The sequence below is a fragment of the Neophocaena asiaeorientalis genome, unplaced genomic scaffold (assembly GCF_003031525.2).
Source record: "Neophocaena asiaeorientalis asiaeorientalis breed wild unplaced genomic scaffold, Neophocaena_asiaeorientalis_V1.1 scaffold438, whole genome shotgun sequence".
NCBI lineage: Eukaryota > Metazoa > Chordata > Mammalia > Artiodactyla > Phocoenidae > Neophocaena > Neophocaena asiaeorientalis.
In genome coordinates, this window is record NW_020173491.1 from 7,442,845 (window position 1) to 7,461,004 (window position 18,160).

Below are 18,160 nucleotides of genomic sequence, written 5' to 3' on the forward strand. Positions count from 1 at the left end.
ACAGAGGCCACAGTGAAGACCAGAAGGGGCTTTATAAGGTCAGTAACTTCAATTCCCCTCTGCATTTGGATATGGCAAACTTAGCCCTTACCATGTCCCAGCCACTGTTGGAAGCACTCAGCATTTTCTCATTTAATCCTCATGGATTGATACTGCTATCACCCCCATTTTGCAGATAAGCAAACCAAGGCTAAGGGAGGCAAGTGGAACTGGGATGCCTCACCCAGGCAGTCTGCTCTAGAGCCCGAAGCCCAATCACAGCGCTGCTGCCTGCCCTGTGGGCAGTTTGTTTTTGTTTGTTTGTTTGTTTGCTGTACGCGGGCCTCTCCCTTTTGTGGCCTCTCCCATTGCAGAGCACAGGCTCCGGACGCGCAGGCTCAGCGGCCATGGTTCACGGGCCCAGCCGCTCGGTGGCATGTGGGATCCTTCTAGACCGGGGCACGAACCCGTGTCCCCTGCATCAGCAGGCGGACTCTCAACCACTGCGCCACCAGGGAAGCCCGGCAGTTTGTTTTTAAAAATGTGAAGAAGGTCCTGGCACCCAGTAGTTATTCTGCAAATATCAATTTAGTGAATGAATACATGAATTAGTAAAAAATGGCCCACATGAATTAACCTGTGATTAGAAAATGATTTTAGAGACCACTGAGTCCTCCTCACAGTTGTGGCAGGTGTCTTCTCTGCAACACTCCAGCTGAGCACCTCCTTGGTTTCCCCTGGGGACGGGGAGCTCACTCTCTCCGTTGTGGGCAGCACTAGCTCTCAGAGGGAGCTTGGAGACCGAGCCTGAGGTCCTGCTAGAGCATGGGAGGTCACAGCTGGGGCCCTTCACACCCCTCCACACTTCCCCCTTAAAGGAAAGGGTCTGCATGTCCTGAGGCTCCCCTCTGAGTGGGGGTGGGGGGAGCAGAGGGAGGCTGGGCTCGCCCAGGGTCAGATAAAGGGCCCCAGTCCTGGATCAGACTGCCTGGCTATGACCTCAGATGTGTTACTTAACACTCCCCCCACCCCAACCCCGCCTTTATCTGTAAAACTCACATTAAAAAGTGGCTCCTGCCTCATAGGGTGTAGCGAGGAGTTGATGGGATAATCCACAGGTCCTGGATGGGGGCTCCTAGAGACCAAGCCCCCAGCCCCACAAATGCTCCTCAGACACCTGCTCTGACAGGTGTCTTTCCCAGGGCACTTTCCTGACCCATCTATCCCTTTTCCTCCCTTGGCCTCTGGAAGACAAGAAGGGCGAAGGCATGTGTTTTCATTTCATAGATGACCTAAGGCACAGAGGTTAAGCAACCTCCCCAAGTGTACCCAGCGAATGAGGGCCCAGCCCAGGGCTGCAGCCCTAGACCCTCCTGCTCACCTGACAGAGCCTGGTGATTACATAACTAGCCAGGGCCCTGGGGGCAGAGTGGCATAGGGTGGGGGGAAGGAGTGTGGGTGTCAGGAGTGGGGGAGTCACCAGTGGGTATACAGGAAGTCAGTGGGACTCCCTTGGTGTCCTTACTGGGGTGGGTGTCATCTCTGGGGCCACGGGCACAGCTCTCAGGACACTGGGGAAACTCCAGGGTTTCAGGGGTCTGGCCCTCTTCCTAAAGGCCTGTTTCTCTCTGACACCCCACTTCTCTCCTGGTGCCCGCATCTGTGCTCAGCCATGGGGGTAGGGGCACGGCCTCCTGCTGAGCGGGGCAGGCACCCATGCCCATGGGCAGAGCAGAGGCCGTATCAGCAGTTGGAAATTTCCCCAGGTGAACTGGGGAGGTGATCTGGGGACAAGGAACCGCAGTGGGATCTGGGCTAGCCTCCAGGAATGAGTCTGAGCTGTGGCCAAGAGGCAAACCCTCCCTCAGGGGGCTGGAGCTCTACCACACTTCATCAGATCCAGATCCACCACCCTTGTTCCCATCTGTCCATCTGTACATCCATTCTTCCTTCAACTCCCTGGGCTCCTCTTTACCTCGACCCCTTCATTCAGCCATGCCCGGATCCTCTTTTTTCCTTAAACACACCAAGCAGCCACCTACCACAGGGCCTTTGCACGTGCTGTTCCTGCTACCTGGAACGCTCTCCCTCCAGACATCGCAAAGTCTACCTCCCTTGTCACATCCAGTCTGTGTCAAGTGTCACCTTCTCCAAGAAAATCTAAACCAACCCTCTCTCCTCCATCCTTCTCTCTGCCTCCCTTGCTTTGTGTTGCTCCATAGTTCTTACCACTGGATATATTTCATATTTATTTCCTTATTTAATTTATTATCTGTCTCCTGCAGCTCTAAGAGGGCAGAGATTTTTGTGTTTTGTTTGCTGCTGTGTCCCCAGTGCCTAGAACAGTGCCTGGTACACAGTAGGCCCTCAATAGGCACTCTCTAAATGCATGGCTGAATCTATCCACCTGTCCAGCCTGCTGTCCGTCCATCATCCATTCCTTCTCCCCACATTTTCTCCTTCACCCACCAGTCACCCAGAATTTCTCCACACCAGGCCCTGGGCTGGGGCGTGGCTTTGATGATCTAGCAGGGCACACAGGCTAGGAAAGAAATGACTCTCACACTAGGGGATGGGCCCCAGGTGAGGGGGAACCCAGGGGACTGTGGGAGACACGGTGTGTGTTGGCAGGGGAGGCGAGGGAAGGCTCTCAAGGTTGCAATTATGTACCTCAGTGCCTAGCCTGGGGCCGGCCCACAGCGGCTCCTGGTACAGGCTTTGCCAAATGAATCAACAACTGCCTGGATGGCTTCTTGGAAGAACGGGTGGCTCAGCTCTTAATACTATGGGTACTGGTGGTGGGGGTGGGAATCAGAGCCACCTAGGGGAATGGGTACCTGGAGTGAGAACTTTGAAAAGCTCCCCAGGAGAACTACTGGTCTTGGGTGAGGCCTCAAGGGTGATGCAGGGGCTGGGCAGGCAGGGCTGGGGGGGCGAGTGGTCCAGGAGGAGGCTGGGAAGGGTGTACTCAGAGGCTCCGTGGGGACGTCGTGCGTGAAGCAGAGCCTCCCTGGACCACTCCCCTCTGCACCCCGGGATACCTGGAGCAGCTGCCCCCAATCCCTGCCAAGGAAGAAGCTTCCATTCTTGCCCCCTCCCTTCGTCTGTGTCAGCTCAACATTCCGACAGCAGGGACCGTGCTCCCCGGTCCCCATCACACCCCTGCACTCCACCCTCGCCTCCTGCCTCTAAGCAGATGCTGGTTGTTGGCTTGTTTATCTTGCAGGCAGGTGAGTCTGGGGCCAGGCTTCAGGTGGGGCCTGAGCACGGAGGAGGCAGGTGGAAGCTCGCAGAGTTGGTGATTGCATATGGCGGTGGGGCAGCCACGCCCACCAGCCCTGGGGAGGGGGGCACTCAGAGCCCTTTCGGGGGCCACGCTGGGCCAGCAGCCCAGGGGTCCGTGGGTAGGGGTGCTGAAAGCCCATTAAGGGCTGAGGTGAGGGTTTGGGGCATGCAGCACCCAAGGAGCCAGCTCCGCTCCTGCAGGGAAACGCAGGAATGAGAGAGGGAGGCGGGAGCTGTGAGGCCACCGGAAATCGGGCAACACGGGCAGGCGGAGCCACACCTGGGGCCGCCGGGCCCGGACGAGCTCAGGTCGGGTGCCTGTGAACCCTGGGAGGAGGTGGAAGCGGGACAGGCGGCGCAGGCAGAGTCCGGCCGGGGCCTGCCCAGACCCGAAGGTAAGAAGCTGCTGTTCGGGCCAGGGAGGAAGAGGATGGGGGAGTGTGGCTCCCAGCCTGGCGCGCTCGACCTTGGCCGACCCCTCGTCTCGGTCCACGCCTGAAGGCATGTGTGAGGCCCGGCAAGGCCTCAGGCTTCTGCGCTGATGTGGAGGCCCAGGCTGTCGCGGGGTCACCCCTTGGCGCTCCGAGTGTGGGCCGGCCATGCTCACGTGGTGCTTATGTTGGCACAGGGAAGGGCGCAGGGTGTGAGCTGTGCTCCCTGTGCTCGGATGAGAAGACTGCCGAAGGGAGGGGGCTGAGGGGAGGCTGCAGACCTGGGTGCTTGGACGGGGAGGCGGGAGGCGTGCCCCCGGCGCCCAGAGCCTGTTTCCACCAGGGGTCCCACGGAAAACGGGTTTGGGAGCTGGTGGCGCAGGTCGTTTGGCTTTTGACAAGGAGCAGGAGGGCGGCCTCCCCAGGTGAAAGGGAACAGGGCCCAGGCCTGGGGCTGTACCTGCCCCTCTGGCCAGCACGGGGTCCCTCCGCCTCTCCGCGGCTCCCCAAGCCCGCAGCGCGGCCCTCCCGGCCGTGGCTGCCAGAGGCCGGAGGCGAAAGGCAAGCGGTTCCCCAAATGGCCGCTTGCTGACCCGGGCCAGGCCTCCGTCAGGCGACTCCTAGGTGGCGGCCCAGCACACACCAGGGTGAGGGCGGCCGTCCTGAGAAAAGGGCCGGCCCTGCCGGTGCCCGCTGTGGGAACTTCAGCCAGGCCTGCGGTCTCTGGGCTGGTTCCTTATCTACCTGGACCGAGGTGGCGGGAGCAGAGGTCTGAAAACAAAGACGGGAGCGGCAGCCTTCCAGCCCCACCTCCGCCCCCACACACCCAGGCTCCTGGCTCCACTCGGCAGCCAGACAGAGATGGGTGGCTAGGGCGGGTGGGGGCGGAGGGCTGGCGCCCGGCCAGCTCTGCCCCTACCCACTTGGCTCCCTGGGGCATTGCGGTAGCAAAATGGGCCCCCCGCGTTCCCTCTTTTGCTTAGGCCTCCGCTGCTAATGAGTGTCTGTCATCCTTGCCCCATTACGCCTCCTAAGCCATCTGCGCCCCAGCACCTATGGGGAGACCCCGGGGGCGCTCCCTGGCTGCCGGGCCAGACGCACAGGCGGGAAGCAGTGCTTCTGAGAGGCGCTGGGGGTGTCTCTGGGGGCGAGGCTGGCCTTTCCACAAAGTACACACGACTCTATTTCACCAAAAGAGAAGTGATGGCCGCCCCGGTTGCCAGGTGAGCACACTGAGGCGCCCTCTTTATGATTCCCAGGTGTGTCTCCCGCGCCGGGCGCCAGTGAATGTGTGTGTGGGTAGTGGGGGGCGGGAGTGTTAGTGGGACACATGGGGACGTCAGAGTCGAGAGCCTGGGTCCTGGGAAGCCTGTGACATTCAAGCGAGATGGCACGTTGTCACCCCAAGACAAAACAAGACCTGCCATCTTTGCCCAGTGCTGTGCCACCTGGTGGGTAGTCGCTCAACCTCTCTGGGCCTCATTTGCCTCCCTTGGCATGGGCGTGGCGGTGCCTCACCCCTGACCAGAGCCACCTGGCCCATGTCTTGGGCGTCTGTGCAGCCGCCACCCAAACCTCAAGGGCCAGGGCTGGGGTGGGGGGCACTGACAGAAGGGGCACAACCACGGAGACGTCGGCGGCAGCTGGGATGGCCTGTCTGGGCCCTCATGTTCAGGAAGGGAGGCTCCTATGGAGGAGTTAGAAGCCTCCTCTGCTCCTCCCAGGGGGGGCATCTGCATTGAAAAGAGAGCCTGGGATAACGACAGTACCTGTTACTACCCGGAGGCCCTGGCTGCAGACAAGCCCGCGCGGCCTCATTTTACACCCTTGGACACTGAGGCTCAGAAGCTCAGATCTGGACAGTTTGATGCCACGTCCCATGCAGTGCTGTTTGGAGGACTTTGGGGGCAATGCTGGGAGGAATCTGGGGGGGTGGGGTGATGAGGGGCAGTTTGGAGCCTCCCAAACCCAGTCACTGGGTCTCCCCCAGGCAAACCTGCCTCTGAGCAGAGCCCCAGGGGTCCCCTTTGGGAAGAGTGGTTCTCCCAGATGTCACACCCCAAGGAAGGGCTGCACTTTTAGCTCCAGTGACTGAGTGGTGAAGCACCACCCAGCCCATGGGCTCCAGTCCCCTGAGCTGCAAAGGGGCACCCTATGTTTACAGATGGTTGGGGTCTCACCTGAGGACCCCAGGCCTCTGGGTACCTGGCTCTGTGCCTGCTTCCTGCAGTAAGGGTGGTCCAGGCCAGTGGCATGGGAGTGGGGTTGTGGAGAGGGCTTGTGGCCTGTCGTTGGTGGGCCTTCCCTTGCCCTGGGATCAGGGGCTTCTGAAGGCTGGGAGGCAGGAGTGTGGCCTGTTCTGGCTGGATTCAACCTTCCTGCCAAGTGTACTTGAGGGACTGGGCTGAGGTCAGACATTCCGTCATACCTAGGAAGAGCAGGCGGCCACCCTGTCTATCTTCTATCTTGGGTAGCTGGGCACCCAGCCATGCCCGCCTCCCGGAAAGGTCAGCAGGGGTGGCCCTTGGAGACCCAGCCAACCTGAACTTTGTCTAAGGCCCTGAATAATGTTCCTGGGCAGGAACAGGGTGACCGTGGGGTTTGGGGGATGTCTGCCTGCCTGTCTGGGGCAGGTCCAAGGACACTTCTTGTAGGCATGTGGTCACTGGAACCAGGAAGAGGGTATTGGGGGAGGAAGGAAGCCTTGAAGTCAGATCCTGTGTGACCTTGGGCTGGGCGCCCTCCCTCTCTGAGCCTGTCTCTTCCTTCAGCAAAAGAGGCAAGGCTTCCTGGGCAGGATCATGGGAGAAAATGCAAGTCACTTGCGTTGTACACAGTAAGAGCTCAACAGTGGTGCATGGGCTCTGAGTCTGAAGCCTTCAGGGGGAAGGGGTGGAGAGAGGTCAGTGCTGGGGACAGGAGCCCAGACCACAAGCCCCAGTACTTCTGAAACCTGATGCAGGTAAACGTGGGTTTACCTGCCTGGACTCCACCCCCGAGAGAGCCAATGGGGTTGAGTCTGTCCTTGGAGCTCCAAATAAGGCCTCAGAAAACCGGCTTGGACCTGGGCCATCTCTGCCCTTCTGCTTGCCTGGCCCTTCATTCCATCACTGGGGCTGGCACCAGCCTCCTGCACCCCAAGCCTGGGCTTGAATCTCCATTAGACTTGTCCTGTTGGCTGACGGTGCCTCTAATTCTCCCTGCGTCTTGGATATGTCAGGCTCCCCGCTCCTTCTGCAGCTGGGGGATGGGTGGTGGGTAAGGGCAGCAGGCCTGAGGCACTGGGCACACAGTTCCCTTTGTGAGGGCAGCTGAGTCACATGGGCATTGCCATCCCCCGGGCCCTGGGACGGCTGTGATGGTGTTATCATGGGACTGCGGCTGCCCCCACGCCTGCGGCCAGGAGGCTTTCCCACGGGAATGTACTGGGAGGTGGCTGGGAGCATTGGCCACAAAGCACGTAGTCTGGGTCACAAGACAAGGGTTCGAATCCTGGCTCTGCTGCTGATGTGCTGTGAGGCTTTGGGAAAGTTCTCTCTCTGTGCCTCGGTTTCCATCTCTGTTAAGTGGGATCAGTCATCACAGTTTGTAGAGGAGACACTGGCCAAGAAAGGGCTTTGTCAGTGGCGGAGTGCTGGGCCCTTGACATTTGTGTTGACTTGATGGTAATCATGACATTGGCCAACATTTGTTGAGCACCTACTGTGTGCCAGGCGTGGCGCTCAGTGACTTACAAGGCCACTCAGCTTGCAAGGGAGAAGCCTGAACTCGAACAGCTCTCGTCCAATGAAAACCCACCTACACACAGGCAGTGGTTGCCCGTGACTCTTCCTGCAGGTGGGCACAGCTGTTCACTGGTTGCAAGGCTGCCCAGGCTGGAGAGTTAGAGATGGAAAAGGGTGAGGCCTCCAGGAAGAAGCCCTGCTGTGTCCTCCCACTTGCCCAAGCCTCTGTCACAGTGGCCACCACGGATGTCCCATCCTCCCTCCTGTCCTGGGGAACACACGCCCTCCCACCTCCCTGGCAGCCCCCTCTCTGTCTCCTTCTCAGGCTGCTCTGAACAGCAAAGCCCTCACAATACATCAGAGCACGCATTTGTGCCAGGGCTAGGTCATGAGCTTTACGTACGTGGCCTCATTTTTACTATTGGTGGTGCTGTTATTATCCCCACTTTACAGTGAGACAGCGGATGGCTAGAGAGATGCTGCCTGAGTCACCCCGGCTGGCAGAGCCAGGAGCAGAAGCCCGTTGGCCTGAGCCCAGAGTCTGAACCAACCTCCAGGTGGTAGCATTACCCACTCTCCTCCATCCCTTCAAATGAAGACCTTTCTGCAACTTTCTGCACTCTCCACCCCATCTCTGGTCACCGTCACCAGCCAGTAATGTCTAGGACCTTCCCTGGGCTTGGGGGACCCCAGCCCTTCACCCTTGAGTCCTAGCGATGTGTTTCCAGTTGCCTTTTGGAGGGTTCCCCAATATGTTGCAAGGGTACCCCCATTCCACTGTGCCTGTCTTCCAGATCTGTACCCCGTCCCATCCCCCCACATACTTGAGGGCAGTTTCTGACATCTTGTCCCCTCTCACATGTGAGAAGAGGTCCTAGCCCTGCTTCTGGTTTCTTGGACCAAAGTCTCCCCCCTAGCCTCCCACCCACCTCCGTCTTCTCCAGTGCCCCCGCTGGGCCCTGGCCTCCCCTCCACATCCCATCCTATCATTGCTGGTACAGCCCCTAGAGTAGACCAAAGTTTCTCCTGCTTTAACAAATGCTGGGGGACTTCCCTGGCAGTCCAGTGGTCCATGCTTCCACTGCAGGGGACACTGGTTCAATCCCTGGTTGGGGAACTAAGATCCCACATGCCACGCGATGTGGCAAAAAACAAAAAACAAATGCTGGAACCACCTGGGATCTTGTTCAGATACATATTCTGATTCACCAGGTCTGGGACACACCTGAGATGCTGGATTTCTAACAACTTCTCTGGTCATGCCATAGGTCTGTGGACCATTCTTTGACGAAATACCATCAAAGGCAAACTCCATGCTTTCAGAATCTGCCATCTGCCCTTAGCCCCCTAATTAGATCCTGCTTCCTTCCAAGGATGTCTCCCATGTCCCACCTCTCCCCTTCTGTTGATGCCGTTCCCTCTACGCAGAATGCCCTTCCTGCTGGTCTCTATTCACTGAAACCGCTTCTTCAAGACCCACCTGGGGCTCAAGGGCCGACGAGCCTGGTTCAAACCCTGGCTCTGACCCTGAAAGGTGAGGGCAAGGTCCTCGCCCTCTCTGTGCCTCCTTCCTCTTCTGTGGAGCAGGATAGCAGCTGTCTTGAGAGGCAGAGATGACGAATGTGATGAACCTGGCAGGGGCCTGGCACCTGGTAGGTGCTTGGTTAGAGCCCACAGGTCTGGAGGTCCAGCCACAGACCAGCTGTGTCTCTGACATACCAGTGGGACCAGCCTACAGGGTTGGGAGGATACAGTGAGAAGGATCCACAGAGAGCAGAGGTCTTACACAGTGAACCCTATGGACACAGCCCCTGTTATCAGTCCCATAGACGTATCGAGGCTAATAAGAGGTAGTGTTGTAATTAATAATAACTTATTTGGTTTCTCTCCTCTGACTCTCAGAGCCCTCTGGGGCTCTACAGTGCTGATAACTGACTGTCTGGTGTCACCACCATGTGAACCAGCGTTGTCTCCACCCCCTGGAGCCTAGCACAGTGCCCAGCACACAGCAGGTCTCTGAGCAGCCTGATGGTGAGAGGGCAGGCAGAGCTTGACAAGCAACTCCTGCCCCGGCCGGCCCACCGCACAGGCCTTTCCTGGGTGGCCAGGGTGGCCAGAGTGGCAGCTGGCTCCAGGCTTCTCCATCCCTTGCTTGGACATCCAGCTCAGCAAGCCCATGCCAACCGCAAAGTGGCGCCACTGACCCTCCATCTGTGCCCTGCAGGCCAGCACCCTCTGTGGCATGTGTGTGTGTGTGTGAATGGGTGGGTGACTGCTGTCTGGCTGGCCTGGACCCCGGGGAACAGCTGAGGCTGCCCCAGTGAACAGCTGGCCCAGCCCTGAAGGACAGACCTTGGGGAAACTGAACCTTAGGGGTGGTGACTTGCCCAAAGACATGCATGTAAGGGAATCCCCATCCTTTCCCGGATCCTTTGCACCCCATCCTTTTTCTGCTCCCTTGTTTCGTGGTCCCCCTGGGGAGGCTAAATTCATGAGTGCTTAGGACAGCGGGCTGCGGAGCTGGACCACCTGGGCTGCCACCCCATCTCTGCCACTTCCCAGCTGTGTCATCTTGGGCGAGTTAACTCCCTTCTCTGGGCTTCATATCTCTTCTGCATCACCACATTCACCATGAATATTGACTGAGGGCTCATCAAGTGTCGGGGCTGGTCTGAGCAACACGTTTTCCTGTGGCACCGTGGCGACAGCGCCAGGGAAGGGTCTGGAATGTAGTAAACGGTCAGTGAATGTAATCATTACGATTATTACTCGTTATTGTTGCTGTCATCGCTTGTCCTCGTTAGGTTGTGAAATCCTTCCAGCATCTGTGACTTGGGAATCATCTGTTCACGTTGGAGCGATGAGGGAAGACGGGGATCCCCGCTCTGCGGAGGGGTGGGGGGTGCCCTGGGCCATCTGAAGCTTCCTGACTCCCAGGGTGGCCATGAACCTTAGCAGTGGGAGGGAGATGCTGACAGAGGCCAGTGACCAGAAGGGGAATGGGGGCGTCGGCCCATTTCCAGATTTCTCTCTTTGAGCTTTTGGAACCACCAGGAATGGTTCCTCACCTGGGCCTCAGTTTCCCCTTTGGCCCAGCAGATGGACTGGGTGGCCATTTCCAGAAGCCCCTGGGGTCTCAGAATCCAGATCTTGAGTCTTGGAATGTTGAAACTGTGAGTGCTTGGGGGAGCGCTGAGGTGGCTCCCCTTGCCAGGGGGACTAACGGAGGCTCAGGGAGGAGTCGAGGTCAGGTGGCCAGTTGTGTGTGGCCTGGCTGGCCGCATGCCAGGCTGCTTGACACCCCCCTTCCTCAGCGTGCCTTCCGCCCTGCTGGTAGCGCCGGCTCCTGCCTGCTGCCGAGGAGGCTGGGCTTTCTTTCAGGGCCGTTGTTGCCGGGCCTGGGTGCGGGGTTGGGGTGGGGGGGGGCAGCATCGGGGTGGCCTGTTGTCATAGCAACCCTGGCCTCTCGGCGGGAACTCTGTGGAGAACAGCCCTGGGGAAGTAACAGATGGAGGGCGAGGAGGAAGACTTATCTCCGACTAGCATCCGTCCATGAAGCCTGGCACCTGTCTGCCTGGATCGGGGGCGGGTGAGCCTGAAGTGCCCCCTTGCCCAGAGCTGAGTCATGGGCATCCCCCAGTGTCCCCGCCTCGGCTCTCTCAGCCCTGCCCCCTCCCAGCCTCCCTCTGAGAAATCTGTGACTCACGTATGGTCCCGTCATCCCCAGCAGAGCTGGGAGGAGGGAGGAGCCCAGCTGGGGCAGGAGGGGGGTGTCCCCCGACCCAAAAACACAAGCCGGCGTGTCTCCGGGCTCCACACTGGCTGCCTGCCTTGCCCTGCCTCAGGAGAGGGGCTGGGAGCCTCCACACTCACCAGCTCTCTCAGAAACGGGACCACAGCTGGCAGGTTAAGCCTTGGAGGGGGATCTTGAAAGGCGGTTCAGCTGCCCGGCCCGCGCAGGACCTTCTACCCAGGTACCCGATCAAGGGCATGACGGCAGGAGGGAGGAGGGATGGGAGTGTGTGCCACAGAGGGTGGGGTGGCAGTGGACCGGGGCGCCGAAGTCTTGGTATCTGGGTGGGAGCTAGCCCACGAGAGCAGTGCTGTGCGGGGTCTCTAGAGTTGGGGGTGGATGGACGGGGAGACGCCTGGGAAGGGGACGGGCCTGAGAGGATGGAACCTCTCAGAGCCACTAGCCATTTGTTAGCTGGGGAAACTGAGGCTCAAAGTGATAGAGTCCCTGGGCGCTGCAAGCTGGGTCTGCTCTGTGGGTGGTGAGATACTGTGCTCTCCTGCCCCCACTGTACAGACGGGAGAACCAAGCTTGTGAGAGGACAGGGGGCTTACCTAAGGTCACAGAACAAGTCTGGGGATGGAGAGCCAGCCTCCCGCCTCGGGGAGGAAAGGATGCTGCCGGGGGCTGAGCATGGGCACGTGAGGGCAGCCTTGCCTCAGCTGCCCAGATGCTGCATCTGGGGCCCCCCAGTGAAACAGGGGCAGTCTGGCTCTTCATGGCCTGGGCCGCCTTTAGGAGGAGATGGTCCTGGCAGTGGGGTCTGAACATGGGGCACCTGGGATGAGAGAGAACGTCCAGGAAACCAGCAGCAGTAGATGGGGAAGCAGCGGCTGAGGGCTGGAGCACTCCCTGCTTGCCAACCGCCAGACCCCAGGCCCCCGTCTGCCCGGTGCTGATAGGGTTTCCCCACCTGGGAACTGCTGGTTCCTCTCCTCCCCGCCTCCCCAGCCAGCCTCCTTCCTGTGGTAACGCGTTGGGGTCTCCCATGGCCCCATGGGAAGGGGCTGGTGTTCATTCTACTGAGGCAGTTGGGGGGTGCGGCGTGAGTTAAGGCAGGACCCTCTCACCTGCCCCACTCCCATCCTGCCTGGAGCAGCTCTGGCCTGGGCTAGGTGGGGTGGGGAGGAATAGCCTTTGTGGCTCTAGAGGGCCAAAGAAGTTTTGTTTTTTTTTAAATAAATTTATTTTATTTATTTATTTTCGGCTGCGTTGGGTCTTCGTTGCTGTGCGCGGGCTTTCTGTAGTTGTGGCGAGCGGGGGCTACTCTTTGTTGCGGTGCGCAGGCTTCTCGTGGCGGTGGCTTCTCTTGTTGCGGAGCACAGGCTCTAGGTGCGCGGGCTTCAGTAGTTGTGGCACGTGGGCTCAGTAGTTGTGGCTCGCAGGCTTAGTTGCTCCACGGCATGTGGGATCTTCCCAGACCAGGGATTGAACCCATGTCCCCTGCATTGGCAGGCGGGTTCTTAACCACTGTGCTACCAGGGAAGTCCCAGAAGTTATTCATATAAACAATTATTGAGCACCTACTGTGTGCCTGGTACTGTTCTAGGGAGGGGGACACAGCAGCGAATGAGACAAATGAGGTGTGGGTGGTCCAGAGCCAAGTCCCTGCCCCCTTGCTGCAGATACCCTGAGGGCAGAGGGTTGATTCCTCTCGATTGGAGGCTGAGTGGGGAGAAGCGGGGAGAAGCGTCTCGGGTCAGTGAGAGCCACCAGCTAAGTTGGTTCCCCAGAGCCCAGGCCAGGGGTCCCGTGAGGTCTTCCCTGCCAATATCCAGGGCAGGACTAGATCTTGCCACCAGATCTGAGTCCCTTTACTTCAGGGACTCTAGGGACCTGAGATGCAGCCCCACCTTGGTCACAGCATCACCGTGGCCGCCTTGCCTTGCCTCTGTCTCTGGGCCTCAGTTTGCCCAGCTGCTAAGTGGGCATGTGGGGTGGGTTAATAGCTGCCCTGCCTGCTGTGGTCCCGGTCTTGGCTCCGAGAACGTCAGGGTCGTGAAGGACGCCTCTCCAAGTGTGGTGTGGGAGGTGGAGGCTGTGCTAGGCAGGCTGCACTGTTGTGCTGGCTTTGGTGCCCTGGGCCACTGGGCAGGACCTGGTCAGCCTGGCTGGGACACCCTCATCTTGCCAGGGACGCAAACAAACAAGGCAGGATCTGAGGCTGGCGAGTGAGATAAGCTTGCTGGTGGAGGAGGAGAGAACCTCCAGACCTGGGAGGACCCGGAGGCTCTGCAGAGGGCACAGAGTCTGGCCTTGGGTGCTGGTGGGGAGGGGGAGGAGGGTTTGATGTACACGTATGGGGATTGGAGGGAAGAGGGGGGCGGCATTCCTGGCAGAGGAAGCTGCATGGGAAAAGGTTTGGGAATGATGAGAACTGTGGGGAGTGGGGCAGGCGATGGCACTGGAGACCTGGCATGCGTCATTTTGGGGACCTGGAGTGCCAGGCTGGCAGGTCCCGATCTGCTGTCGGGGCGGGATGGCGGGAAGACTTGGGTGGTACTGCAGCCAGGCCAGGTGGGTGCCAGGTGGGGTCTGGGTGCCCAGGGTGCCACCCCAGCTGGGTAAGGAGGGCAGGGTTGTGATGCAGGGCTGACCTGGCTGCCCCAGGCCCGAGGCTTCTACTTGGAGGGCAGCTTCATGGCTGTGGGGATAGAGAGGGGCGGTGGTCGCCCAGCCCAGGAGAAGGGCAGGTAAAGGAGGCGGCGGGGCTGTGGCCGGGTCTGTGTGTAGTCGGGGTGGCCTTCCCAGCGGGGCCCGGCATGACAGATTTGGGAGGGGCAGGGCAGGGACAGCCATGAAGGGGGCCACACGGACGGTGCTCTCGCTGAGCCGGGCCCCAAGTCACTTCATCCTCCGCAAGAGCTGTGTGTGGGTGATGGGTGGTGGGAACGGCGCCCCTTTCAGGGATGCAGTGAAGAGTCAGGGGCAGGGCTGGTGAGAGTGGTGGGGGAAAGGTGGCAACACAGCCCAAATCTCAGTGCTGCCAGCCCACCCAGAACCAGAGCAGTCTCAGCACCCCAACCCGACCCGGGGTGGCCCTGTGGATCTTCCTTCTGACTCATAGCAGATGGGGCATCACATGAGCAAACGCAGCAGCTGGGGGGACCAGGACCCCGGGGACCAGGCAGATGGCAAGTGGGGGCAGGGCGGGGCTGGCACAGAGGGACCTCTCAAACGGGGTGGGGTGGGGTCCTGGCTTGGCCCCAGCCTCCCAGGCTTGCCCTCCACCAGTCTGGTCCTCACGCCCCATCAGGAGTTCCTTGAGACCCATGGGGAACCCTGCAGATTTGGAGGTCAGGACAGGGCTGCTGAAGGGGAGAGCTTGGAACATACATTTTCTGATCCCTGCCTGGTGCCTGCGCTGGCACCAGTGGGTTGAGACACCCCCTGCAGGCCCCTCAAGCCCGCAGCTCTCCCTGGTTCCCTGGTGGCTCGGCTGGGCTAGAACAGTCCTGGACCCTCCCTGCCCTCGGACTCTGCCGGACCCTGGGCTCAGCACTTTGCACACATGTTTTTGTTTTTTTGTTTTGTTTTGTTTTGTTTTTTGGCCATGCCATGTGACCTGTGGGACCTTGGTTCCCTGACCAGGTATCGAACCCAGGCCCCCTGCATTGGAAGCACGGAGTTGTAACCACTGGACCGCCCGGGAAGCCCCTGCACACACCTTTATTCCTGCCAGGCACGAGCTCCTGATGTGCCCGTTTTAGAGATGAGGACACTGAGGCACAGGAGGCTTACCCAGGAGTGACCTCTTATCTCCAGAGTCTGGGCTCTCTTCACTGTGCTCTCCTGCCCCCCTCAGTGGGGAGGGGGCTCCTCAGCCAGGCCAGAGTCTGTGCTGGGGGCCCGCGGACATGTGCCCTAGTCTTGAACCCCATCTCTGCCGCTCCTAAGCCCATGCTTTTCTGGGGCGACAGGACCCACAGAGATAGCAAGGCTGCTTGTCTGGGGAGAATTTTGTTCCTCTCGGGTTGTGTGAACTTGGGCGTCTGCCTCATTTTCCTCATCTGGAAAAAGTGGATAACATAGTGTCTACTTCAGGGGGCTGTTTTGAGCATCAAGGTGTTAATGCAGGAAAGTGTTTACAACAGCACATGGCCCATATGTTAGCCTTTACTATTATGATCTCCCCCTTGGGCAAATGGGTGCACTGAGGCCCAGAGATAACGTGTAATAACTTGGGGGCACTTCTTCCTGCCTCCCCACCCTAAGGGAGCTGGAGCCACCTGGGCATCAGCAGGACTCTGCCCACCCCCACCTGCAGCCTGACTTGTGCTTTGGTGGGGAGGCCAGGGTGGTGGGAGTTGGGCTGGCGCCGGCTCAGGCTCAGGTGGTTTGTGGTGCGCTTGGCAGTTCCAGGCAGGCCGAGATAAAAGCTGAGCCCTGGAGGAGCTGGCAGGGCTTCCAGGCACCAGGGAACAGGCCTCTGCATTAGAGGAAGATGGCCTGGGGGTGGGGGCCTCTCTGTCCAGGAGCCAGTCCCACTCCAGTGCCCTGAAAGGCCGGTGGTTAGAGCAGAAGGCGTGAGGCAGGAGGGTGTGATGGAGGAGTTGGGAAGGGGGATGCTCACCTCCCAAATTATCAGGGAGCCGATGCTGCCCCTTGCTCTCGCTCATCCAATAGGCCTGCTCCTGGTAGATGCGTGCCTGACCTCGTTGTGGCACTTGCCTCTCCCACACACCTGCATGTGGCATTGCCTGGCGAGAGCTGTGGGCAGTGGACGGAGCCGGAAGGAATCCTTGTGCGATTTCCTCAAAGCTGTACTTATCCTTTGTCCATGACCATACCTGGTGCACTCTCACGGGGCTATGCACACACCCCAGACCAGATGGGCAGAGTCTATTCTCCGTCTCCTTGGCTGGCAGCCAAGAATGTGCAGGTCCCAATACCTGGGCCGGGCCCTGGTGCAGCACACATACATCTCCATTTGTACTGGAAAGGACAGCCAGTGTCTCCTCAAGGAAACCCTGCGCCGGGTGTCAGCACACCCAGGAGTCTGGCCTCTGCTCCCCCAACCTGGGTTTGGGGAACCAGAGTTGGGAGCTGTAGTAACTGTTGTCCAGGTAGGTTGGGGATGCTTGCAGACCCCATGAGCCTAGGGATGAGGGTCTGGCTCCTGGGCTGCGATGCCTTGGACCCATGGCACATCCTCTTGGGCCTCGTGCCATATCCCTAGAGAGGCTGTCACCTCCTCTCCATGTCCTGCAGATGGGGTGCCATGCGAGACAATGGGGGCAGCATAGGCAAAGGAGTACACAGAGCTGGATGTGGGTCCAGTTTTATCAGCTGTGTGACCCCACCCGGGAGAAGCCAGCTGGGAGAGTGGCTTCTCTCTGAGCCTCAGTTTTCCCAGTTGTAAAATGGGCTTAATAATGCCCACCGCTCTCAGAGTGGCTGTGTGCATTGCAGGAGGCCAGGTGCACATCGTGTGGTTCGTGCTCCCGTGTGGTTCCCGTCACGGCCCCAGCTCCCTCATGAATCTCTGCAGGCTGGTTCTTGGGATACACCTGCCCCCAGGTGCCTAGACCCCAGGATCCTCCCTGGCCACAGGCACGTGCCGTTTCCCCTGCTTGCTCCACCTTAGGGAGCCCACGGGGAGTCCAGACAGAAGCTTTGGCATTCGCAGCAGTGGGAATGTGACCCACCTTCATCAGGAAATCCCATGCCTATGCCTCCTCTAGCCCTGGGCCCCAGGGGCAGGTGGTTGAGGGGCGTGGTGGTGGTCACTTTGCCTTCATGTAGAGAGAAAACTCAAATTTTGATCACAGATTCAGATGGGATCTCAGACCTCAAATAATCCAGCACCTGCAAAAGTATGTCTGTGGTCCCATTGGTTTAGGAAAGCCTTGTGCGCCCAGGCTTCTGCACTGCAGGACTTCTTAAGAGCCTTTACCAGGTGGCTCTGTATTGGACGTGAAGTTTCGGGTCCTGTCCTGGCTCTTAGGCTGTGCACAGTCTTGGGAGCTCCTCTCTGGCCAAGCACCTGGCAAAGGTGTCTATGCCCCTAATCCCATCAGAGGCTGGGGAGTGGGGACAGCTCAGTGCTGGAATCTCCCTGCCCTGAGCATCAGGAACTGGCTCCGATTGGGAAGGGGCTTGGAGCCGGCCTGGCCTAGTCAGAGTCCCAGCTCTGTCTCATTCACTCATTCATTTATTAACTAGCTGTCATTGAGCATCTACCGTGGACCAGGCACTGTGGTACTAGGTACTGGAGATACGAGTGATGAGCAAGATGGATGAGACAGAGCAAACATGGAGAAATGGATAAGAAGCACATTGTAGGGTCATTTCAGACAGTGTGAAGTGCTATAAAGTTTATAAGATACGGTGACATGGAAGAGAGTGATGAACGGGGAGGATAATTTTGGTTGGGTTGACATGGAAAGCTTAGGAGAGGGGACATTTGAATTAAGACCCGAGAAGGAACCAATCAGGGAAAGAACCCCGAAAGAATGTTCTATGTTGAAGGGAAAGCATGTGCAAAGGCCCTGAGGTGTGTCTGAGAATAGAAAGAAGGCTCGTGTGCTGGAGTTGGTGAAAGCAAGGAAGACGTAGGGTGGCGTAAGGTGGAGGGAGTGGAGGGGGGTCGCTAGCTTGTGTTTTTGGCAGTCGTGCTGCTCCGTGAGCGTCAGTTATCTGATTTATGAGGCTTATCATTTTGTCCCCAACCTCCACGCTGGTCAGGAGCGTTGTGGGTGTTAGATGAGGATAGTCAATCTCTCTGGCAGAGACTTGGTTCTGGGCAGCCCTGCGTTATTGTAGGTTTTAAAAATTATTGTCATTACAAGTGCTTAGTGACTATGGGTGGAACCGGGGATCCTGTGCCTCTGTTTCTCTGCGTGTCACTGCAGTTAGTGAGCGCCAAGTGTGTGTACAAGGCCAGGGGTGCCCTATCTGTGCCCTCCCTCTGGCTTCACTGAACCACAGCCCCCTGCCAGCTCCTT

At 58.9% G+C, this 18,160-nt stretch overlaps 1 protein-coding gene across 3 annotated transcripts in view; it reads left to right on the plus strand.

Moving 5' to 3' along the window:
* The first annotated feature begins 3,536 nt into the window (after positions 1-3,536).
* ADGRG1 (adhesion G protein-coupled receptor G1) overlaps positions 3,537-18,160 on the plus strand; it is a 41,546-nt gene continuing 26,922 nt past the window's right edge. Inside the window, exons 1-2 of one of the 3 annotated variants that reach the window (XM_024747484.1) lie at positions 3,537-3,659; positions 7,874-7,977. The gene's annotated coding sequence lies outside the window, so the exon portion shown is untranslated. Of the gene's footprint in view, positions 3,660-7,873; positions 7,978-11,187; positions 11,395-18,160 lie in introns of those variants that run through there. The other 2 variants (XM_024747481.1, XM_024747483.1) reach the window with 2 other exon arrangements.